The sequence below is a fragment of the Rana temporaria genome, chromosome 6 (assembly GCF_905171775.1).
Source record: "Rana temporaria chromosome 6, aRanTem1.1, whole genome shotgun sequence".
NCBI lineage: Eukaryota > Metazoa > Chordata > Amphibia > Anura > Ranidae > Rana > Rana temporaria.
In genome coordinates, this window is record NC_053494.1 from 181,313,182 (window position 1) to 181,338,581 (window position 25,400).

Here is a 25,400-nt window from a genome sequence, read left to right on the forward strand (position 1 = left end):
CTGCAAGGTCCTTACTGGCATCTGTGACCCCAGTGTAGTAGATATACCCTTGGAGGCCAAACTTTCCCTATAGTAGTTACTGACAAGTATCCACCCTCATCTCCTATAGCCTAGGGTGACCAGACATCCCCGGTTTCAGGGGACAGTCCCCGGATTGAGGACACTGTCCCTGGACCAAGTCTGTCCCCGGTTTTGTCCCCGGATTGGATTTGAACAGGGGCTGGGGCAATTTCAAAGACAGTCAGTGCAGAATTAAAAAAAAAAATATCTGAATTGCACACCCCCACTCCGCCGCTCCTACCAGCTTAGAGCAGGGTTTGACAAATTTTCTTGGAATCTAGGAGCCAGCTAAAAATGTTAGGAGCCAGAAAACGCACCCCGTCCCGACGAGCTTGCGCGCAGAAGCGAACACATACGTGAGCAGCGCCCGCATATGTAAACGGTGTTCAAACCACACATGTGAGGTATCGCCGCGATTGGTTGAGCGAGAGCAATAATTCTAGCCCTAGACCTTATCTGTAACTCAAAACATGCAACCTGTAGATTTTTTTTAAACGTCGCCTATGAAGATTTTAAAGGGTAAAAGTTTGTCGGCATTCCAAGAGCGGACGCAATTTTGAAGCGTGACATGTTGGGTATGAATTTACTCGGCGTAACATTATCTTTCATAATATTAAAAAAAATGGGGATAACTTTACTGTTGTCTTATTTTTTAATTAAAAAAAGAGTAATTTTTCCCCGAAAAAGTGCGCTTGTAAGACCGCTGCGCAAATACGGCTTGACAGAAAGTATTGCAACGATCGCCATTTTATTCTCTAGGGTGTTAGGATAAAAAATATATATAATGTTTGGGGGTTCTAATTAGAGGGAAGAAGATGGCAGTGAAAATAGTAAAAAAAAGACATTGGAATTGCTGTTTAACTTGTAATGCTTAACTTGTAACTTGTAATACCAACGGCCACCACCAGATGGCGCCAGCTCACACAAGGAAGAGCTGGGGACTTCACAAAAAAAAAAAAAAAAAATTTTTTTTTTTTTTTTTGCCAACCTTCCAAGCCAAGTCGCCAGGAGGCTATTTTTAGTCGCCATGGTGACCTGGCGACCGGGATTTGTCGAGCCCTGGCTTAGATGGTGTTTTTTTTTCCCATTATCTGTGCCCCTTTCTGATGATCTTGTGCTGGTCGGAGCGGAAGGAATATTTCTTCAGTTTCGGGTGCATGCCCATTCAGTTCCGCTCGCATGTTCTTCTGCCTTGGCTCAAGTCCCGGCCAGCCGCCTGCCTGCTTATCTCCTTGCCTTCCCTGGCGGAGGGATCATCCTCCGCTCCACACCCAGTAGTAGTCGGGGGGGGCCCGGAGAGTGAGACTTGACAGGCTGTGAGGCGGGCAGCGGTGGCGACGGGCAAAGAGTCGCTGATTGCCACCATTACTAGTAAAAAATAAATATTTCATTTTAAAAATCTGGTCACCTTACTATAGCAGTGACAGCTGTCATTGGGACAGGAAGGAAAAGGGTCATCTTCTCAATCACAACCACAAAAATCTAACAGATTTCATTTTTTTTATTATTATTTATTTCAGGTACTTGTATAGTGCCATCAATTTACATAGCGCTTTACAAAAACATTGTACATTCACATCAGTCTCTATCCTCAAGAAGCTTACAATCTAATCTTTTAAAGACTCTGAAAGGATCGAGAAATACCTGTTGATCGGCCAGAAATGCAATCAGTTCCTGACACCACATGAACCAGAAATTACAAGACTACTAGTGAATGGAAGAAATAAACCAGCCACATACTGACAACATCCCCAGTTGCTTAGTTTAGTACACAAAGCCAACGCCACAAGTCCTTGCAAGAGAACCTCCAATGCGTTTCAGCCACTTTATCATTGTAGGATGTGCCCAAAAACAAACCCTATATATATATATATATATATATATATATATATATATATATATATATATATATATATATATATATATATATATATATAATATAAGCTTCCTTCACACTGATCAATTTTAATTCCATTTATATGTAAAAAAAAAAAAAAAAAAAAAAGTAGAAGAAAAATGCATGACCATTAAATTCTTTGGAACTGGTCAGTTGTGGGTTTGTTGCCTTTTTCAAAGTCTGCATTTTTGGTGTTGTAAAAAAACATAACAAAAAAAAAACACCTCTTCATTGAAATGACTGTTAAACGCAACATAATTGCATCAAAAACACACACACATGGTTGCATTTTTGGTGTGTTTTTGAGTCTTTTTCACAGGTGCAAAATGCACCGGAAACGCAGCAAAAACGCATGTGTGGTTTTACCACATGTTTGCAATGAAGCTGTGTGAAAGTAGCCCAAATAATCCCTTTATATTACAGTAAAGTTTTCATGTGTTAAAGCGGTTTCTTTGCTTTGTGCATTAGGAAGCTGTAAAAAGCACTGACTGTCCCACACATCAAATTATCTTAATGGAATGACTCCTCTCAGTCATACTGTGCCCATTACCGTAGATTAGCTTTAGTCTGATCGTTTTACACAGTACATTACCCTTTAATCTGAGCTTGCAAGGTTTATATACTTGTTTTTGCTCTTGTCATGTGAAACCTAATTCCATCCAATCTGACAGTTGTCACAACAGCTACGTGCAAATTTATTCCTATATAGAATAAAGAACTTCAGAAATGGATGAATAGTGGTGCCGGTCATGACAACCAGTAAGGTGGTCCCTTCACAAAAAAACTAGAACTACATTTGTTTTCTGTGTACTTGTTTTCATGAACAAGTTCATAAAGCCTGATGAAGTCACGTGATAAGTGACGGAACGTGTAGTTCGAAGCCAGGTGCGGTCATTGCAGTTATTGGAAGTAGGGGGGCTTTGAGACCTGTGTGAGCCCTGGTGTGGATCGTTCATGCAAAATTTATTTATTTAAATGTGAGTGTTATTTATTTTAATAAATTGCACATTTATGATAATACCACACGATGGAGAGATCTATTTAATAGTCTCTTGGTGAGTGGAGGGGAACTCTTGAAGTGGTGTACACAGTGATACCAAAAGAAGAGATCCTGTTTTTACATTGTAAAAAAAAAAAGGGAGATCCTGTTTTGAGATCCTGGTTATGACTAAGGCAGTGAGGCTAAAACACTTCAACTAGCTGAACTAAGGTTGTGTTACTGTGAAGTAGCTGATAAAGTAAAGACTTTTACAAGCAACACACCGTGTCCCTCGTGTCCCCGCTCTATATTCTCAGAGAAAAGAGCATACCTTCTCGGAGAGTAGAGAGCAGAGACTCGAGAGGAGGTTCTGGAATACCTGTTGAGATGATCTGCAGTTCTGACCCAACCCAGGATGTGGATGACAGCCATCTTAAATATCTCAAGGCTTGATGTCTTTATTTCTGATGAGCGAAAACCCCTAAGTGTGTGACGCACGGTTGGAGGATCTTGGTGTGAGGTGCACTTCTATAATTCAACATTAGGCCCACTACCTGTGTCCCCAGTAAGGGCCCCACCATTGGCGTCAGTGTGAGCAAAAGTGCCCCATCATTGGTGTCAGTGGGGTAAATAATGCCCAATCATTGGTGTCAGTGGGGTAAATAATGCCCAGTCATTGGTGTCAGTGGGATGAATAATGCCCCGTCATTGGTGTCAGTGGGATGAATAATGCCCCGTCATTGGTGTCAGTGGGATGAATAATGCCCCGTCATTGGTGTCAGTGGGATGAATAATGCCCCGTCATTGGTGTCAGTGGGATGAATAATGCCCCGCCATTGGTGTCAGTGGGATGAATAATGCCCCGTCATTGGTGTCAGTGGGATGAATAATGCCCCGTCATTGGTGTCAGTGGGATGAATAATGCCCCGTCATTGGTGTCAGTGGGATGAATAATGCCCCGTCATTGGTGTCAGTGGGATGAATAATGCCCAATCATTGGTGTCAGTGGGATGAATACTGCCCAATCATTGGCGTCAGTGGGATGAATAATGCCCAATCATTGGTGTCAGTGGGATGAATACTGCCCAATCATTGGTGTCAGTGGGATGAATAATGCCCAATCATTGGTGTCAGTGGGAGGAAAAGTGCCCCATCATTGGTGTCAGTAACAGAAATGATGCCCCTTTGTTGGTGTCAGTGGCAGAAATAGTGCCCCAAAGGGCTGGGTAAAAGCAAGCAAAGGGCTGCCCCCATCCCCCAAGCCATAGTTTGGAAACTATTGCTTTGGGGGAGGGGTGGTCTCTGCAGAACTTTTACCAATTGTGGTGAATTGCTTTAAATACCAAGTTCTTTAATGCTGGGTGACAGGTGGCTAAACAAACAGCCGGCACTGATAGAACTGCATTCTCCAATCTATCTGTAAAGCACAGTAATAGGAATGTATACACTTTATTCTTCTTGTAGTTGCAGCATCTGTCCCCTCTTCTATTTCCATTCCATGCCCTGGCCTTATACAGGAAACAAAGGGAAGGGGGGGGGGGGGTACATCATTGTGAAAAATGCCAGAATAAAAACACTTTCAAAGCCAAAATCAACAAAATAACATTGAAGGAAAAGTCAATTACAACAATGACAAAAAGTGCAGGTACACCACGTCATGGAGGAACGGCGTGGCCTTCCTACTCCAAACAATTCAAATTATGATGATAGACGCCTGTAAATGATATATGAGGAAATCTGGTGCCTATGACGTAAAGCACCTGTATGGAGATAAGATAGCAAACCCATAAACACACAGGAGGAGCCAATCTGGTCATATAAAACATACCTACAAGACGGGAACTATCTCTTTAAATTTCAAGGCAAAACACTTCCTGCAGAGCAACCAGACGCCACTTGCAGGAGATACAGGCAATGCATCAAGGACATATCAAACGCATCGCATAAACATCTACAGTATAATAAATGTATTCCAAAAAAATAAAAATAAAACTATAAACGGATTTCTAGAGGGAATAGTTTCTAAACATGTTTGGTGTGCGTTTCCACCGATTTGTAGGCCCTACAACAGAAGCCTGCCACAAGATGGCGCTCCAGGAATTGTTGGCAACTTGTGCTTACAGAATCTTCTTCTACCCATGATAGGAGTTTGCTTAAAGGGGTTGTAAAGGTTGTATTTTTCATTTTCTAAATAGGTTCCTTTAAGCTAGTGCATTGTTGGTTCAATTACCCTTTTCTTCCATTTCCCTTCTAAATGTTTTTTTTCTTTGTCTGAATTTCTCACTTCCCGTTTCTTCTCAGTAAGCTTGCCCCCATCATCTGAGCGGTTCTGGCTGGGGGTTAGTCAGCGTGCTCGCCCCCTCCCTTGGGACTACATCCCTGCGGGGAGACGCTGTATTCACAGTGTTTCCCCGCAGGGATGTATTACTATATATATATATATATATATATATATATATATATATATATATATATATATATATATATATATATATATATATATATATATATATATATAAATAAATCTATCCCTTAGTTTGTAGACGCTATAACTTTTGTGCAAACCAATCAATATACGCTTATTGTATATTTTTTTTTTACCAAAAAACATGCAGCAGAATACATATTGACCTAAATTGATGAAGAAATTCGATTTTTTTTTTACTGGGCATGTTATATACTATATATATATTTTTTCCTATCATTGTCGGCCTTTTTTTGTTTATAGCACAAGCAATAAAAACCGTAGAGGTGATCAAATACCAGCAAAAGCAAATGTTATTTGTGTGGGGGTACAGCGTCGCACAACCGCGCCATTGCTAGTTAAAGTAACACAGTGCCGTATCCCAAAAAACGTGCTGGTTATGAAGGGGGGGGGGTAAATCTTCCAGAGCTGCATTTACAAGGTTGACATAATACCACAACGTATTCTATTTTAATACATGAAGACACCAAGGGGTTGTACTAAATAAAGAATCCCACCAACAGCTGAGTCCTTCTAGTTAATGTGAAATAGCAGCAGATATGGGACTTTATAGGACAATGTGTGTGTAATCTTACCTCCGATTTGTGACTTTACATTCCAGGGCGTCTATAGGACATTAGTGGAAGCTTTCTAACACGGGTTGTGCTGGCGCTGCTTCCCCTATGTGACTGACAAAGCAGGAGGAGTCCTTCTCTCCCCAGCTGAGCAAATCAGCGTGCAATCACCAAACACAGCGCGGGGTAAACAGTGCTGACTACACAGCTAACTGGCACAAACATCCACCTAGTTCAGAGGTTGTCCCATAGATCAAAGGCTGGAGACCTTCACAGAACCCGCCACAGATGGGCAGCCAATGGCTCCACCGAGGGACTGCAAGTCCCAGCATGTCCTGCACGCCAATGACAAATAGCAGGCAAATATCAAACGCCTCTATACTGTTAATGGGGTTGTAAAGGTTCAATTTTTATTTTCTAAATAGGTTCCTTTAACCACTTAAAGCGGATGTTCCGCCAAAAAAAAATATTAAAAGCCAGCAGCTACAAATACTGCAGCTGCTGACTTTTAATATAAGGACACTTACCTGTCCTGGAGTCCAGCGCCGTCCGCAGCAGATGACGAGCGATCGCTCGTCACCCTGCTGCTCCCACCTCCATCCACGGTGGGGAAACCAGGAAGTGAAGCGCTGCGGCTTCACTGCCCGGTTCCCTACGGCGCATGTGCGAGTCGCGCCGCGCCCGCCGATTGGCTCCCGCTGTGTGCTGGGAGACGAGTGTTCCCAGCACACAACGGGGGGGGCGACGGGATGTGACGCAATGCCCGTCTTTTGCCCGTGAATGCCGGGCCGGAAGTGGGTGCAAATACCTGTCTTTAGACAGGTATCTGCACCCCCCTCCCCCCTGAAAGGTGTCAAATGTGACACCGGAGGGGGGGGGAGGGTTCCGATCAGCGGGACTTCACTTTAGGGTGGAGAACCGCTTTAAGACCCGGACCTTTAGGCACTGCATCGCTTTAACAGACAATTGCGCAGTCGTGCGACGTGGCTCCCAAACAAAATTGGCGTCCTTTTTTCCCACAAATAGAGCTTTCTTTTGGTGGTATCTGATCACCTCTGCGGTTTTTATTTTTTGCGCTATAAACAAAAATAGAGCGACAATTTTGAAAAAAATACAATATTTTTTACTTTTTGCTATAATAAATATCCCCCAAAAATATATAAAAAAACATTTATTTTCCTCAGTTTTTATACCGATACGTATTCTTCTACCTATTTTTGGTAAAAAAAAAAATCGGTTGGTTTGTGCAAAATTTATAGCGTTTACAAAATAGGGGATAGTTTGCATTTTTGTTAATTTTTTTTTTTTACTACTAATGGCGGCGATCAGCGATTTTTTTCGTGACTGCGACATTATGGCGGACACTTCGGACAATTTTGCCAAATTTTTGTGAAAATGACAATTGCAGTTTGGGAGTTGACCACAAGAGGGCGCTGAAGGGGTTATGTTTGACCTAATATGTGTTTCTAACTGTAGGGGGGTGTGGCTGTAGGTGTGACGTCATCGATTGTGTTTCCCTATAAAAGGGATCACACGATCGATGACGCCGCCACAGTGAAGAACGGGGAAGCTGTGCTTACACACAGCTCTCCCCCCGTTCTTCAGCTCCAGGGACCGATCGCGGGACTCCAGCGGCGATCGGGTCCGCGGTCACGGAGCTTCGGACAGGGTCACTGCTGACTTTTAATATTAAGACACTTACCTGTCCTGGAGTCCAGCGCTGTCCGCAGAAGAGGACGAGCGATCGCTCGTCACTCTGCTGCCCGCCCCCGCCATCCTCGGTGAGGGAACCAGGAAGTGAAGCGCTCCAGCTTCACTGCCCGGTTCCCTATGGCGCATGCACGAGTCGCACTACGCCTGCCGATTGGCTCCTGCTGTGTACTGGTAGCCAATGACACAATGGGGGGGGGGGGGGCCGGGCCGGAGGTGACGTCATGCCCACAGTCTGCCCGAGACTGTTTGCCCGTAAGTGGGTGCAAATACCTTCACCCACCTCCCCCTGAAAGGTGTCAAATGTGACACCGGAGGAGGGGGGGAGGGTTCCGATCAGCGGGAGTTCCACTTTAGGGTGGAGCTCCACTTTAAGCTAGTGCATTGTTGGTTCACTTACCTTTTCCTTCAATTTCCCTTCTAAATGTTTTTTTTTCTTTGTCTGAATTTCGCACTTCCTGTTTCTCCTCAGTAAGCTTGCCCCCATCATCCATGGGGGTTAGTCAGCCAGAACAGCTTACTGAGGAGGAACAGGAAGTGTGAAATTCTAAAAAAAAAAAAAAAAATCTTTGTCTGAATTTCTCACTTCCTGTTCCTCCTTAGTAAGCTGTTCTGGCTGACTAACCCCCATGGATGATGGGGGGCAAGCTTACCGAGGAGAAACAGGAAGTGAGAAATTCAGACAAAGAAAAAAAAAAAAAAAATTGAGTAGGGATATGGAAGGAAAAAGTAAGTGAACCAACAATGCACTAGCTTAAAGGAACCTATTTAGAAAATAAAAAACAAACCTTTACAACCCCTTTAATGTAGCTCTTCAATTGTAACATTTTTAGCAATGCATTTCTGTCACAAAATAATTTTACTGTAAGGCCCCTTTCACACTTCTGCAACTTGTCCTGTGACTTGGGACTGCAAAGTCGCATGACAAGTCATAGCACATTAATTCCAATGAGTACCATTCATATCTGTGCGACTTCAGGTTGCATCAACATCAAAGTAGTCCCTGTAGTACTTTGGTCCGACTTTGATGTGAGTCGAGGTCCACAGACCTCAAGTTTACACAGGCATTCCCGGAAATCCCAGCAAAAATGCACGACTTTCAAGGGGTGTGAAAGGGGCCTTAGATTCTCTATGTCTAAGACCCTTTCATACTGAGGCACTTGAATCTGCCCATAAAACGTTGGGCGCTTCTGCGGCATTAGCACTGCACTTTTTTTTTACGGTCACAGGACTCAAAAATAACCATTTTGTGGGGCTTTTTAAGTGCTTTTTATGCGCTTTTAATGCGCTTACCATTTATTTCAATGGACAGGGGCATTTTTAAGGCGCTTTAAATGCTCCAAAGATGCTGCTTGCAAGCGCCTCAAAAAGGTCCCTGTCCATTGAAAGAAATGGAAAGCGCTTCAAAAGCGCCTGAAAAGCGCACAAGAGGCGCTTCAAAAGTGGCGGCAAAATGGTGCTTTTGAGTCCTGTGACCGTAAAAAAAAGTTTTTAAGCGTTAAATGCTCACAGCTTTCCTTTTATGGTGGATTAAGTTTACACAGGGCTTGACAAATTTGCTTTGAATCCAAGAGCCAGCTAAAAAAGTTGGGAGACAGTTTATTATATGCAACATGTTACGCGAAGGTGAACTTATCCTTTAACCATTTCACAACCAGAGGCGTTTTTTGCACACATTTAAAAAATAATTTGAGGCCTCAAGATTACATTGAACACCCACACTATATATTTTCTAAAAGCAGACACCTTAGAGCAGGGCTCGACAAATCCCGGGCGCCAGGTCGCCATGGCGACTAGAAATAGGGTCCTGGCGACTTTTTTTGTGAGCTGGCGCCATCTGGTGGTGGCCGTTGGTATTACAAGTTAAGCATTACAAGTTAAACAGCAATTCTAATGTAATTTTTCACTATTTTCACTGCCATCTTCTCTCCAATTAGAACCCCCAAACATTATATATATTTTTTATCCTAGCACCCTAGAGAATAAAATGGCGATCGTTGCAATACTTTCTGTCATGCCGTATTTGTGCAGCGGTCTTACAAGCGCACTTTTTTGGGAAAAAATTACACTTTTTTTAACTAAAAATAAGACAACAATAAAGTTATCCCCATTTTTTTAAATATTATGAAAGATAATGTTACGCCGAGTAAATTCATACCCAACATGTCACGCTCCAAAATTGCGTCCGCTTGTGGAATGGCGACAAACTTTTACCCTTTAAAATCTTCATAGGCGACGTTTAAAAAAATCTACAGGTTGCATGTTTTGAGTTACAGAGGAGTTCTAGGGCTAGAATTATTGCTCTCGCTCTACCAATCGCGGTGATACCTCACATGTGTGGTTTGAACACCGTTTACATATGCGGGCACTGCTCACGTATGTGTTCGCTTCTGCGCGCAAGCTCGTCGGGACGGGGCGCGTTTTCTGGCTCCTAACTTTTTTAGCTGGCTCCTAGATTCCAAGCAAATTTGTCAAACCCTGACCTTAGATAATAAAATGGTGGTAGTTCCAATTTTTTTACATCACACGATATTACTGCATAAACATCACAAAAAAAATATTAAAAGTTAATTTTAGGGGGCACAAAAACTCAATAAATTACCAGATTTTTGGGTAAAATAGAAAAGCCGAGGTTGCACCGAGTAAATACATACAACATGTCAAACCTTACACGTGTCAGTTCCCTAGATTTTCCATAAGCGATGCTTTAAAAGACCCCCACAGGTCATCATGTTAGTGTTATGAAGGTCTGGACCTATAAGTACCTAGCCAGTTCCAGGTCGCTTCACAATCTTGGCTTGGTATTTGCAGGCCAGTTTATGAGAAGAAAGGGCATAAAATAAAGACAACTGACCTGAAATTTCAGCATGACTTCCTAATGCATAGGCCACTGAGATGCTATCAATATTATAATGTATACTAAACATAAATGCATTTTACGTGCCTCCTAAAGTACTTTGTATTGAAGCGTTGGTCATCTTTTGGCTTCCAAAAAAAAAAAAAGTGTTCGAGAAAAAATTAACGAGGAGGAGGAGGATGCGTTTCCCAAGCAAGTGCGCTCATCCACATAATAGCAGGCAATGAGAAGATGACCTCAGGTTATTGTCAGGATGTACCCGGGGGTCAAATCAGAACCAGCAGAGCTCCAAGCCAGAGAATTTGTCTTGACACATACGCTCCACTGCCACTACAATAGACAGACAGTGACATTCCTTTTACTGCCCATATAAATGACCTTGGTTTGACCAACAGTAAAGGCAGACATGCACCATTTAAGTATCAACTCTCCTAAAAAAGAAATACAAAAAGTAATTGCCTAATTTAGGTGGAGCTACAGGAACATGAAAGTCAATACATAACACTGCAAGTATAGTAGAAACGAAAGTCGCCCAATACCACTTTAAGACCGAGTACAAGTACTCGGCGATACCGAAAACCGATACTTTTTTTTTTATGTCATGTGACAGTAGCACATGCATCAGTATTTTTTATTTTACTATTTTTTGTTATTTTTTTTTACAATGCTTTCTTTTTTTAGCCCTGTTGGGGGGCTTTGGTGAGATATCAGGGTTTTTTTTTAACAGACCTCTGACATCTCCCCTTTGAGACAGAGAAAGGGACCAAGGACACAGATTCCCCAGTCCCTTTCTCAGCTGCACTGAAAGTGAATGGAGAGAAGCCACGGCTCCTCTCCATTCATAAACGGAAGCATCGTAAACACAGGTTACAATGTTTCAGTTATATGAATGGACAGAGTCAGTGATCACTGACTGTTCATTTGGAAAAGGTAGGAGCTGGGTTTAGCGGCTCCTACCTCCGCTCTCCATCCTGACAGAGAGGGCGGAGGAGGATATGGAGGGTGACACGGAGCGCAAAGGGAGACGTGGAGGGTGACAGCGAGCGTGGAGGGGGAGAGCAGCCTTTCCACTCTTAATAGGGATTCGGTTACCTGCATCTCTATCCCGACACGTCTTCTTTTGCCTGGGGACTGTAATGTGTATTTGCTCATGTCATTATTGACATATTTGGCCTGGACCTGCGGTATGTTTCCAATCAACATGGTTTACTTGTTGCCCTATTATATATTATAGGATGTAAGACTTTGCAATTTATTTTCTTTACTTCTCCTTTTTCTCCATGGACATATATACGCATGTAGACATATATATAGGCGTATATTATAATGCTTAAGGTTTTACACATATACATATATTGTTAGCGTAAATATGCGCTTATTGCTTTTTTCCTCCCCCTCTTTATCAGATCATCGATCTCTAAACATATTTTTTGTACTATCTACTACCATCGGTATATATTTCATCTATCATTGGAATCTTCCTGGATGATTATATCCACCGCTGTGTATCAGGTGATGTAGCCACATGTTGTAACCCATATGTATTGCAAAAATTTGTGTGTGTTTTTCGCTGGTTTTAATCAATTGATAAAGATATATGTTTTAGGAATTTTTTCCTTTATGTAAATATCATCATTATAATTTTTTATGCTGTACTAATATGATGTGTACTATTCACAGATTGTGAAAATCATGGCTACATAGTAGCAATAATCCTGTTCATTTCGTCCTGAAGAAGCCCCATGGTGAAACGCGTAGGCGACTTCAATAGGATTCTTTCACTATTCTCTTGTTCTGAATGGTTGTATTGTGATTGTTATCAGTTGCATTCCATTATACCATTGTTAGTGTACATTTTGTACAAAACAAAACATGATATTCAAGCGCACTCCCAGTAGATGTCTAAGGTTCACAAAAGGCTAGTATTAATTGAAATAGAGATAAGGGCCAGAATGTAAATAAACTAATTTTAAGCTGAAAAATAAAAATAAAAATAAAAATAAATATAAAAATGAATATAAAAATGAATATAACAATGTAAATAAAAATAAAAATAAAAATAAAAGTAAAAATAAGGATGAGGAAAAATGAATAAAATGAAACTGGGATTAAAGTCCAAAGGAAACCAGTGCTATAAGGTGGATGTTAAAGTCCATCAATTGTCCATGGCACTGTATAACTACTTTACTATTGCCTTGCTTTAGATGGCTGCCAGCTGACAGATGAAGTGATCTGTATAGAGGCAAAGAAAAAACAAATGCAGCGCCTTCTAAGCGTAGCAAGCTCATTTATTAGTGGTAATATATGTAAAAAGGCTGTGAAAAGCCTACTCACAGACATGAATGAATATGGGCAAGGTAGTTGTAAACAATCATCCGCATGGTGTAGCCGGTGTGCGTACGATGTCCTGATGCAGGCAGCGTGGCGATGTTATTCTCTGAAAGGCAGCAGCTACAGGGACCAAGACGCTCTCGGAACCTTCGCGCTGGTATCTGGTATCCACTGCGGACTGCACGTGACGTCACTTCCGGTTGCGGGAGGTGCACGCGTTCAAGACTTTCGAGTCTCTTCCTCAGGCTGGGCTGTGGCCATTTTACTGAAGACCAGTATATATAGTGGTGATACATAGGCCCGCCCCACATATAATCTAGCTAGATCGTATTTTACAACAACATAGCAGGGCACATCTATGGCCACAAGAGGGCCCTGCTTTTGCAATAACAACATTAATTGGCAATACTATGCAGATAAATAAATAATAAGTGAACAACAATTGACGTAATATTGAGATGATCTTGAAATAACTTCAAATAGATAGAATTTCACTAAATAGAGGGGTATTGTTATAATGGCCCTTAAGGGAACCTATGCTGGAACTACATTTTTGAGGTCTGACACAAATAAACCAATTAGAGATTAAAAGTTAATCATCTTCCATGGTAACAAACAATCATTAAAGCTGCAATAACGCCTTGGGTAATATCATTACCATCTAAGCTTATGATTAAAATGAACATGTATAAAAGATATATAAAAGAAAATTATATAAAAAATATATATATATATATAAAAAAATATACTAATATATATATATATTTACATTTACAGATATTCCCTGTTTTATTTTATATCTATACTATATACCAGAAGGAATTGATGATGTTGACGACGTCATCATTAAATTATTAATCTAAAACAGGGATTAATATAAATAGGGTAATGTAAATTTGATAATTATAAAATGACTGTTTCAAAAAAAAAATATATATATATATATATATATATATATATATTACTAAAATTCTATATTCCTTATTGTATTGGAATGTGTGAATGTACAATAAAAATTATTATAAAATATGTATATAAAGCAAGTATAAAAATGTATATTGAACATATATACACACACATGTATACACATACACATACGTGTTTGATAAGAGATTAGCCGAGATAGTAAACCGAGGGAGGATATCTTGTTTACAATAGGATATTTATCTCTATGCCCTCGTTGAGTCCACCAGGCGAGAGACTGTCAAGAGTAAATATCCAGTAATTCTCCCTCTCGCATAACCGCTTATAGCGCTCAGCTGAGGGGAGAAGCTTGGATATTGCTTCAAGGACCCATACACGGAGTCCAACTGGACATTGTCCATGGTGCTCCTTGAAGTGGCGGGCTACACTGTAATTGTCAAGGCCTTTTTCTACAGTATTTCTGTGTTCCCCAAATCGCTTACGCAGGGCCCGTATGGTACGCCCTACATAGAGAAGTCCACAAGGGCACTTTAGACAATAAATAACAAACTCAGAGCCACAATTAAAAAATTTTTTGTTTCAGTGTACATTTTGTAAATTTATGTAATAAAATATATATTTTTATACTTCCACGAGCCTCAAAGTCCGATTTTGCCCACTCTTCTTGAAGGGGTACTGTTCTATATTCTTATCATTACGGATGCGGCCAATGTGAGTGCTTTCCTTGTGTATCTTGTCCTCCCTCCCCCTCCCTCTTTCCTTTTCCTTTCTGATCATCCCTAGTTTTGTGTTTTTCCTTCCCTTCCCATCCCCCTCCTTCTTTTGTTTTCAATCAGCTTTGGGGGGAGTTACAAGCACCGATCACCTCTGTATAGATTTCACTAAAACAGCTGAAAGGGGGGTCTGGGGAGAAGCCGTCAAGCTGTATTGAAATCTATACAGGGAGATCGGTGCTTGTAACCGATCATCCCTGACTGCCCAGGTATTGGGCGAAGCATCGGAGCAAAACCACGGACTTTGGACAGAAGGACGTTGGCCGTGAACTTGGTATGGGACATTCCGACAACAAAACCGTGGATTTTTTTCCAACAAAATATTAGCTCAAAATTCGTCAGAAAATCTGAACGTCAAGAACGCAGTCACGAACAACACTACAACGTGCCGAGAAAAATTAAATGTCCGATGGAGCATACACGCGATCGGAATATCCAGCCAAAAGCTCACATCGAACATTTGTTGTCGGAAATTCTGATTGTGTGTACGCGGCATAAATGTGTTTTTTTCTGATCTTTAGCGCCACCCTTTGGGCAACTTCTGCTATTGTTGTCTTCATGTTTAGCGTCAGTTCTGAGCATGCGTGTTTGAACTTCGGATTTTAGTCTGATGGACTTGTATACACACACGATCAGATGATCGGACTTAACAGATTTATTGTCAGACAATTGGTGAGCATGAACAGCCAACATTTGTTGTCGTTAATTCCACCAACAATTGTCTGATGGAGCATACACAGCCGCGTACACACGATCGAACATGTCCGACCGTGTACGGCCTAGCGGACAGGTTTCCAGCGGACAAAAGTTTCTTAGCAAGCTAAGAAACTTGTCCGCTGGAAACATGTCCGTCGGACATGTCCGATGGTTAGTACACCTAATCGGACATGTCCGCTGGTTATGACGTGTAACCAGCGTCCCGAAATCCCGCACATGCGTCGAATTGATTCGACGCATGCGTGGAAGCATCGCACTTCCGTGTTTGAGAACGTCGGTGTCTTCTACGTCACCGCGTTCTCTGTCCGCAGGGATTTTGGTCTGATGGTGTGTACACACCAAAAGCTCCCAGGAGACATGTCCGATGAAAACGGTCCGCGGACCGTTTTCATCGGAAATGTCTCCTCGTGTGTACGGGGCCACACGGTCGGATTCTCCGACAGCACGTCCATCAGACAATTATTGTCGTAAAATCTGATCGTGTGTACGGGCCTTCAGTGTAACTAAAAAGGCAGCCTTCATCCACACACCGGCTTGTATACAAATTTTTTGGCAATTTTTAGGCATTTTGCCAAGGCACCCCTGAAGAAACCTCAAGGCAACCTGGTTGAAAAAGGCTGTCCTAGGGCATCAACACTGCCTTACTAATCCCAGTGCTGGCACCCTAGAACATTGCACTAAAGGCCAGCATGCCAATGTACAGCACATGGCCATTGTCAGGTTGGCATAAAGATTGTGGACCTTTGCTTGAAGGAAAACTTTATAAACAATGGGCCAGTCTACCGTCTTTAGGCTTTGGGGGGGGGGGGGGGGGGGGGGTTGTTAGACCCCTTTTCAACAAAGCAAAAAAATGCAACTATAATATACAGAAAAGTCAGTGTAAATCGCTTTTCTACTAATAGGTTTATTCATAGAAACCGATCTGTTCATCCAAAGCAACACTGTAATGTCATAAATCTTTCCCAGCCTTCCTCCTTGGGATTACCTGTCCAGGGCAAAATCCACCCAGTAAATCAATAGAAATCCAACACAGCAATGGTCTTTACTGGGTCTGTACACACAAGAGCTTAAAGCTGAACTCCAGAGAAAATAAAAAGGTCCATTGCAGTGTGGGCTGCCCCAGCATTGCAAGGGTTAAATGATTATTTAGGTCTAGGGGGGATGAGAAAAGCACTTCAAGTTACCCTATCCTTCTCTGCAAGGCCAGCCCATTGCAAAGGATCATTTTCACTTTCCCTTAAGTCGGGCTTAAAGTGGAGGTTCACCCCAAAAAATATTTTTTAACATTACATTCAGCCGAGTTGTCCTAATGACAATCGGCGCAGGCGCCGTATAGAGGCGACTCGCAGTCCGGCTTCTTTCGGCAACTCGTGACGCGCAGTATGCGACGGTCGGAAGCCTGTCAATCAATTAGGAACGCCCAGTCCCGCAGAAGAAATACCCGGAAGCGGCGGTGAAAATACGGTATGTACAGGGATAAAATTAAAAAAAAACAGCCGATTGTCATTAGGACAACTCGGCTGAATGTAATGTTAAAAAAATGTTTTTGGGTGAAGCCCCGCTTTAAGCCCACGTTCACATCTGATATAGGGAAGCACGATCAATGACGTCACACGGTCAGCCCCGCCCCCTACAGTTAGAAACACATATGAGGTCACACTTAACCCCTTCAGCGCCCCCTAGTGGTTAGCTCCTAAACTGCAATTGTCATTTTCACAGTAAACAATGCATTTTTATAGCATTTTTTGCTGTGAAAATGACAATTGTCCCAAAAATGAGTCAAAATTGTCCGATGTGTCCGCCATAACCATATTGCTACACTTAGAGGCTTCTCTCTTCTTTTTTTATACTCAGTTGTGACATCACGCGACTCTTATATCAAGACATCGCTTGTATACCAAGGCAAAATTTAATAAAACATTTTGCTTGTCTTGCAAAACGCTCTCAAACCAAGTTTCTCTCAAACCAAGGTTTTACGGTACTATTTTTGGCGACTTCGGGGGGCGATTTGTATAGACATCGGTGCAGGAATCCGCAAAGATGTCTGTCAAATCGCCCCTGAAGTGGACTGACATGCGGGTATGAAATTGCGCGAGTTCAGCTGAATTCACACGACTTCTAACCCGCAATCAATGTGAACATATTCCAGTATTTCAGGAAACACAATCATTATTAATTTTATTACAGGTACTTAAATATAAATTTCTATGGTGCTACCATATTCTATAGTAATGTACAGACTACTTTACACAGTGGGACTTACAACATAACACGCTCTGCAGTCATAAACACACAAGCTAGGAACAACTTTTAGGAGACGCCAATTAACCTAGCAGTATGCTTTTGGATTATGGAATAAGGCCAGAGCACCTGCAAAAAAACTTGACGAAACATAAGGAGAACATACCAACTCAAAGTCCTTGGTAGGAAATCGAGCCTAGCCTTACAAGGCCACAGTGCTAGCCACTAAAGCTGGCCAAACATACACTACATTACCAAAAGTATTGGGACACCTGCCTTTACACACACATGAACTTTAATGTCGTCTTAGTCCGTAGGGTTCAATATCGAGTTGGCCCCCCTTTGCAGCTATAACAGTTTTAACACTTCTGGGAAGGCTGTCCACAAGGTTTAGGAGTGTGTCTATGGGAATGTGTGACCATTCTTCCAGAAGCGCATTTGTGAGGTCAGGTACTCATGTTGGACAAGAAGGCCTGGCTCACAGCCTGCGTTTTAATTCACCCTAAAGGTGTTCTATATGGTTGAGGTCGGGACTCTGTGCAGGTCAGTCAAGTTCCTCCACCCCAAACTCGCCCATCCATGTCTTTATGGACCTTGCTTTGTGCACTGGTGCCCAGTCATGTTGGAACAAGATTGGCCATCCCCAAACTGCTCCCAAAAGTTGGGAGCATGAAATTGTCCAAAATGTCTTAGTATGCTGACGCCTTAAACTGGAGGTTCCCCTAAAAATAAACTTTTAAGATTAGATTCATGTTCATTTTGTCTAGGGCAGTGGTTCTCAACCTTCTAATGCCGTGACCCCTTGATAAAATTTCCCAAGTTGTGGGGACCCCTAACAGTCAAATTATTTTCGTAGCGTGGGTTGTGAGCACCCTAGGCAAGACAAGTAATTTGCACCCCCAAACCTACGGACATTTTGCAATCCCTTCCACTCAGGCCTCGTACACACGACCGAGTTTCTCGGCAAAAAACAGCAAGAAACTTGCTGGGAGATATTTTTTCGTGTGTACATTTTCGTCGAGGAAACTGTCGAGAAACTCGACGAGCCAAAAAGAGAGCAAGTTCTCCATTTCCTCAACGGGAGTCTCAAATTGGCTCGTCGAGTTCCTGGTCGGGCTGGTTTCCGACGAGAAACTCGAGCGTGTGTATGCTAAGAAACCCGCGCTTGCTCAGAATAAAGTATGAGACGGGTGTAAAAGTAGCGTTTGTAATGGAGATAACACATTTTTCAAGCTGTAACTGAAAAGTGCAAATTGTCTCTTAACAAACTTTTACTTAACACGCAGTAACATGAGATTAGCAAAAGCAGCCCCAAGAGTTTAGCCAGTGGAATCGAACTTCCCCTGCCATTGTATGTGTTGTATGTCACCACCGCGTTTGAGAACGAGAAGATTTTGTCTTGACAGTGTGTACGCAAAGCAAGCTTGTCGAGTTCTTTGACAAACCTAACAAGGTTTGTCAACTCGACTCGACGAGGAAAACGATGTGTTTCGCCCGTTGAGTTCCTCGGTCGTGTGTACGAGGCCTCATACAGTATTAAAACCCCTATGCTACATTTTAGGATGTACAACTCTTTCTCTTTGTTTCTTTTCTTTCTCTTGTATCTCTCTTTATTCTAATTACTTTTTTCCCCCCCCCCATCCCTCTCCAGCCGTCTTTCTTGTTCTTTTTCTCCCTTTTTCTTTCTTTCATCCCGCTCTTTTCCTCTATATTCCATGTATTCTCTATTTTTATTACTTCTCTTGCTTCTTGGTTCGGGGGGGGGGGGGGGGGGGGGGAGTGGCAGTGCTGGCGGGGAATTGGGATGAATGGCAATGCTGATCAGTCAAAAAGGCTGGGAGAGCGGTGTGGGCTTCAGGAACAGCCCAGGATGTGGGGACCCCTGGCAAATCATCATTTGACCCCCGAGGGGGTCCCGACCCCCAGGTTGAGAACCACTGGTCTAGGGGAATCGGCTAGTTTTTTTTAAAACGAAGCTGTACTTACCGTTGTAGAGAGCGATCTTCTCCGCCGCTTACGGGTATGGTCTTCGGGACTGGGCGTTCCTTCTTGATTGACAGTCTTCCGACAGGCTTCCGACGGTTGCATCTATCGCGCCACGATTTTCCGAAAGTAGCTGAACGTCGGTGCGCAGGCGCCGTATAGAGCCGCACCGACCTTCGGCTTCTTTCGGCTACTCGTGAGGCGATACATGCGACCGTCGGAAGCCTGTCAATCAAGAAGGAACACCCAGACCCGAAGACCATACCCGGAAGCGGCGGAGAAGATCGCTCTCTTAAACGGTAAGTACTGCATCGTTTTTAAAAAAAACTAGCCGATTCCCCTTGACAAAATGAGCCTTAATCTAATGTTAAAAGTTTATTTTTAGGGGAACCTCCACTTTAAGAGTTCCCTTCACTGGAAGCCCAACACCTGATAAACAACCCCACACCATAATTCCACCTCCACCAAATGATTTGGACCAGTGCACAAGGACAATAAAGACGCGGATGAGCAAGTTTGGGGCGGAGGAACTTGTTAAAAGTATTGGGCCACCACTCCAAATCATTTGGTGGAGGGGGGATTATGGTGTGGGGTTGTTTTTCAGGGGTTGGGCTTGGCCCCTTAGTTCCAGTGAAGGGAACTCTCAAGACGTCAGCATACCAAGACATTTTGGACAATTTCATGCTCCCAACTTTGTGGGAACAGTTTGGGGATGGCCCCTTTCTCTTCCAACATGACTGCACACCAGTGCACAAAGCAAAATCCATAAAGATGTGGATGAGTATGTTTGGGGTGGAGGAACTTGACTGGCCTGCACAGAGTCCTCACCTCAACTCAATAGAACACCTTTGGGATAAATTAGAGCGGAGACTGCGAGCTGGGCCTTCTTGTCCAACATCAGTGCCTGACCTCACAAATGTGCTACATGACACCACTTACAGTTTAGGAATCCAGTGATGTCCTCTCTCCATCTCAGATGTCTGGGCTATAAAGTGGCAGCCACAGATTCTCTCCTCCTATCAGCATGTTCCGTGTAAATATAGTTTACTGCAAAACAGCTGTCTGGCTCCCAGTGCCAACCCTCCCTCTCTACCATATAGACTGCAAATAGCTGATACTCAGGTTCTTACACTAAATGAATTTAATGATTTATTAATAAATACTGAATTGCATTAATTTGTTGTAAGTTCAAGCATGAGTTTTTTTTTTTTTTTTTTTTTTTTTCTAGCAGAACAAGTTAGGCACGCTCATCCTGGCCCTCTCTGTCTCTTTCCAGCTTATGTGCGTGTGCGCGGGTTTTCAGGAGTTCTCAGCCGTGCTTAACTGGGATTAAACAAACAAGTTTCTCTTCTGTAGTAATTGTGCTGTGTACACGGCCCGCAAGTTGCTGCTATAGAGGGAGATCAGCCACGCTAAACATCATTACCGTCGCTAGAACATTAATGGATTTATTTAACAAGGCCACAAAGAATGTGCGAGGTGCAGGAAACAATAGGAAGCAGAGTTCATCTCTCAGCCATCTGACTATAGGAAACTTTACCTGCTTTAAAAAAAAAAGCCTGTATAGAGAAAACAAATGGAAAGGGTAATTGATGCAACCGGCAGAAAAATAGAGACATGGGTCTCAGCAGCCAATCAGATCTTTGTTCTACTATTTCCTGTATTTATACAGTACAAGCATATCGCCCCTTTAAAAAAGCACCTAGACACATTCACAGCAGTCCTTGCCCCAAAGGAGCCAGGGGAGGATCCAGGCCCAACCGAGCCAAGGGAGGACCGGAGGCCAGGGGAGGTGCCCGGCCCCAGGCGAGCCAGGGGGAAGAGCCCCGGCCCCAGGCGAGCCAGGGGGGGGGGGAAGAGCCCCGGCCCCAGGCGAGCCAGGGGGGGGGGGGGAAGAGCCCCGGCCCCAGGCGAGCCAGGGGGGGGGGGGAAGAGCCCCGGCCCCAGGCGAGCCAGGGGGGGAAGAGCCCCGGCCCCAGGCAAGCCAGGGGGGGAAGAGCCCCGGCCCCAGGGGGGGAAGAGCCCCGGCCCCAGGCGAGCCAGGGGGGGAAGAGCCCCGGCCCCAGGCGAGCCAGGGGGGAAGAGCCCCGGCCCCAGGCGAGCCAGGGGGGAAGAGCCCCGGCCCCAGGGGGGGAAGAGCCCCGGCCCCAGGCGAGCCAGGGGGGGGAAGAGCCCCGGCCCCAGGCGAGCCAGGGGGGGGAAGAGCCCCGGCCCCAGGCGAGCCAGGGGGGGAAGAGCCCCGGCCCCAGGCGAGCCAGGGGGGGGAAGAGCCCCGGCCCCAGGCGAGCCAGGGGGGAAGAGCCCCGGCCCCAGGCGAGCCAGGGGGGGGGGGAAGAGCCCCGGCCCCAGGCGAGCCAGGGGGGGGGGGGAGAGCCCCGGCCCCAGGCGAGCCAGGGGGGGGGGGGGGAAGAGCCCCGGCCCCAGGCGAGCCAGGGGGGGGGAAGAGCCCCGGCCCAAGGCGAGCCAGGGGGGGGGGGGGAGAGCCCCGGCCCCAGGCGAGCCAGGGGGGAAGAGCCCGGCCCCAGGCGAGCCAGGGGGGGGGGAGAGCCCCGGCCCCAGGCGAGCCAGGGGGGGGGGGGAAGAGCCCCGGCCCCAGGCGAGCCAGGGGGGGGGGGGAGAGCCCCGGCCCCAGGCGAGCCAGGGGGGGGGGGGAGACCCCCGGCCCCAGGCGAGCCAGGGGGGGAAGAGCCCGGCCCCAGGCGAACCAGGGGGAAGAGCCCGGCCGAGCCAGTGGGGAAGAGCCCGGCCGAGCCAGTGGGGAAGAGCCCGGCCGAGCCAGTGGGGAAGAGCCCGGCCGAGCCAGTGGGGAAGAGCCCGGCCGAGCCAGTGGGGAAGAGCCCGGCCGAGCCAGTGGGGAAGAGCCCGGCCGAGCCAGTGGGGAAGAGCCCGGCCGAGCCAGTGGGGAAGAGCCCGGCCGAGCCAGTGGGGAAGAGCCCGGCCGAGCCAGTGGGGAAGAGCCCGGCCGAGCCAGTGGGGAAGAGCCCGGCCGAGCCAGTGGGGAAGAGCCCGGCCGAGCCAGGGGGGAAGAGCCCGGCCGAGCCAGGGGGGGGGGGGGGAAGAGCCCGGCCGAGCCAGTGGGGAAGAGCCCGGCCGAGCCAGGGGGGGGGGGGGAAGAGCCCGGCCGAGCCAGGGGGGGGGGGGGGAAGAGCCCGGCCGAGCCAGGGGGGGGGGGGGGAGAGCCCGGCCGAGCCAGGGGGGGGGAGAGCCCGGCCGAGCCAGGGGGGGGGGGGAGAGCCCGGCCGAGCCAGGGGGGGGGGGGGAGAGCCCGGCCGAGCCAGGGGGGGGGGGAAGAGCCCGGCCGAGCCAGTGGGGAAGAGCCCGGCCGAGCCAGGGGGGGGAAGAGCCCGGCCGAGCCAGGGGGGGACGAGCCCGGCCGAGCCAGGGGGGGACGAGCCCGGCCGAGCCAGGGGGGGACGAGCCCGGCCGAGCCAGGGGGGACGAGCCCGGCCGAGCCAGGGGGGGACGAGCCCGGCCCCAGCGGAGTCAGGGGGGAAGAGCCCGGCCCCAGCCGAGCCAGGGGGAAGAGCCAGAGCCCGGAAATGTGACGGCATACCGAAAAAAGCAAAATGCTCATTGGGCAGCACTGGTTAGCACTAGGACCAAGAACATGCACCCTGTCCATCACCAAATTTAGTATCACTGTGTATGTTTTATCTGTGTGTATCCCAGTTTTGCTTTTATTCATTAGAATGTCAGATATGGGTATGAGATGCCGATACAAAATAAAAAAGCAATTAGCAACTAAATGCCTCTGCAAATCAACATAATAATTTATTTATGCTTTATAAACTGTACAACATTACTTAATACCAACTCTTTCAGACTGGGAGAAAAAACGCATTACTTCAAAGACAGAAATTATCTATTTGATGCATTTAAATTTCTCCTGAATATCATTACAGTTCAGAGGAGTAATGGAAGGAAACATCACTGCGCTGTTATTATACAGAGGTCGTCTTCGGCACATATAGCTTTATTTGCTTAAGGTGATAGTAGCCGTATTAGACTATTTAAAAAGTGTAATCTAAATCCCAAAAAACAAAAAATGTAATATATTGCAGCTTTCTGCCCCCTTATGCCGCGTACACACGACCATTTTTCATGACGTGAACAATGCCATTTTTTTAAATGGTCATTAAAAACGATCGTGTGTGGGCTCCAGAGCATTTTTCTCAACGTGAAAAATGGGCATTAAAAATTTAGAACAGGCTCTAAATTTTAGCATCGATTTTCAAGCCGTGAAAAACGGTCGTGTGTAGGCTTTAACGACGGGGAAAAAAGAGCATGCTCAGAAGCAAGTTATTAGAAAAGAGCACTCGTTCTAGGAAAAAATTGCATTTGCAATGGAGATAGCACATTCATCACACTGTAACAGACTGAAAAGCACGAACACTGAAAAGCGCAAATCGTCTCTCACCAAACTTTTACTAACACGAAATCAGCAAAAGCAGCTCAAAGGGTGGCGCCATTCGAATGGAACTTCCCCTTTATAGTGCCGTCGTACGTGTTGTACGTCACCGCGCTTTGCTCCAGCATTTTTTTTTTTCACGATTGTGTGTATGCAAGGTAGGCTTGACAAGAACTTCGTTTTTTCTAGGACATTAAAAATGGTTGTGTGTGTACACGGCATTAGATGTGGTGGCTGCATTGGTGTCCTTTTTACAGGTCCGCTTTTCTTTTCACCTGGTGATTGTGCCCAATAACATTTCCTGTCCCAAGGTGACAACGCTCACTCACCAAGCCTGGGTTCACGACAGATGCAGTGCAAATTTACAGCGAATTTGGCCCCGCATCTAAATCGCAAACTTGTCCATGCGAACAATTATGGAGTGTATGTTAACTTAACGACACCCAGCAATCGGTTTGCAGAAACAGATTGCATGGGTGAGAACACTCATGCGTTCCGATTCTGGTGCAGAAAAAAAAAGGGTCCTGCACTGGTTTAGTGCGAATGCGGCGCGATCTGAGCTATACAAATCCATGGCTCAAATCGCACCGCAGAGACACCGCATGTAATTCGCACAGGAGAGCGCAACAGTGTGAACCCGGGGCTGAAATGTGCCTATGGTGGGGCAGCACCGTAAACCTTAGCTCATCTCCTCATTTGAACTTCAAACACCTTCCCTTCTTTGCATCTCCATCACATTGAGGGGAAGAAGATGGAAACATACCTGAGAAAGTTGATCAAGTTTGGGATTTTAGGTCAGTCCAAAATTTCTAGGACACCAAATATATCTGACAAGGGTGGCAATTAACCACCTCAATACCGGCCACTTTCACCCCCTTCCCGAGTTTCATCACTCTCACACTTTAAATGACAATTAAACGGTCATGCAACACTGTAGCCATGTGAAATGTTTTATCATTTTCTTCACACAAATAGAGTTTTCTTTTGGTGGTATTAAATTACTCAAAATATACAAAAGTACTAATTGGTGGCCCTCTAATAATAGTACAACCCTGCGCTTTAGGAGTAAACAACAAAGTCCAAGCAATAAAAAATCTAACCAGATAAAACACAATAAATAATGATAAAAGCAGCTGCTTAAAATAAATGTCACTTGATAAAAGCAGAAAAATAAAAACAGCCCGCACAGAGCATGTAAATAGTCCTGCAGCAGCGCTGCAAACCTCTAGTTTGAAAAAAGATAAAAGCTGTGTAGGATGACCCGATCAGATGTAGCTTAAGTATGTGCTCCAATCACCAGAAAGGCATTCACCACGTGGGGGGATATAGGGTCCCCTTCGGGGGAAACACTCACCAGATGGTTTCTTTACACTCGCATTTCCATATATATCGCCTCACGTGTCACCTCAGATGCTTGGAAACTGCATACCCCTCTCCTATCTTGATCACCGTTACTGTATTCACTTCCCGGGTGTAGTGTC

At 45.1% G+C, this 25,400-nt stretch overlaps 1 protein-coding gene and 1 long non-coding RNA gene across 2 annotated transcripts in view; one reads left to right on the forward strand and one right to left on the reverse strand.

Annotated features, from left to right (window-relative positions):
* Positions 1-25,400, reverse strand: part of TANC1 (tetratricopeptide repeat, ankyrin repeat and coiled-coil containing 1) — a 330,651-nt gene that overhangs the window by 157,829 nt on the left and 147,422 nt on the right. The window lies entirely within an intron of this gene.
* On the forward strand, positions 11,644-12,331 carry LOC120944087. Its single transcript, XR_005750354.1, has 3 exons — positions 11,644-11,726; positions 11,949-12,054; positions 12,223-12,331. It is a non-coding gene; the product is annotated as an uncharacterized LOC120944087 (long non-coding RNA).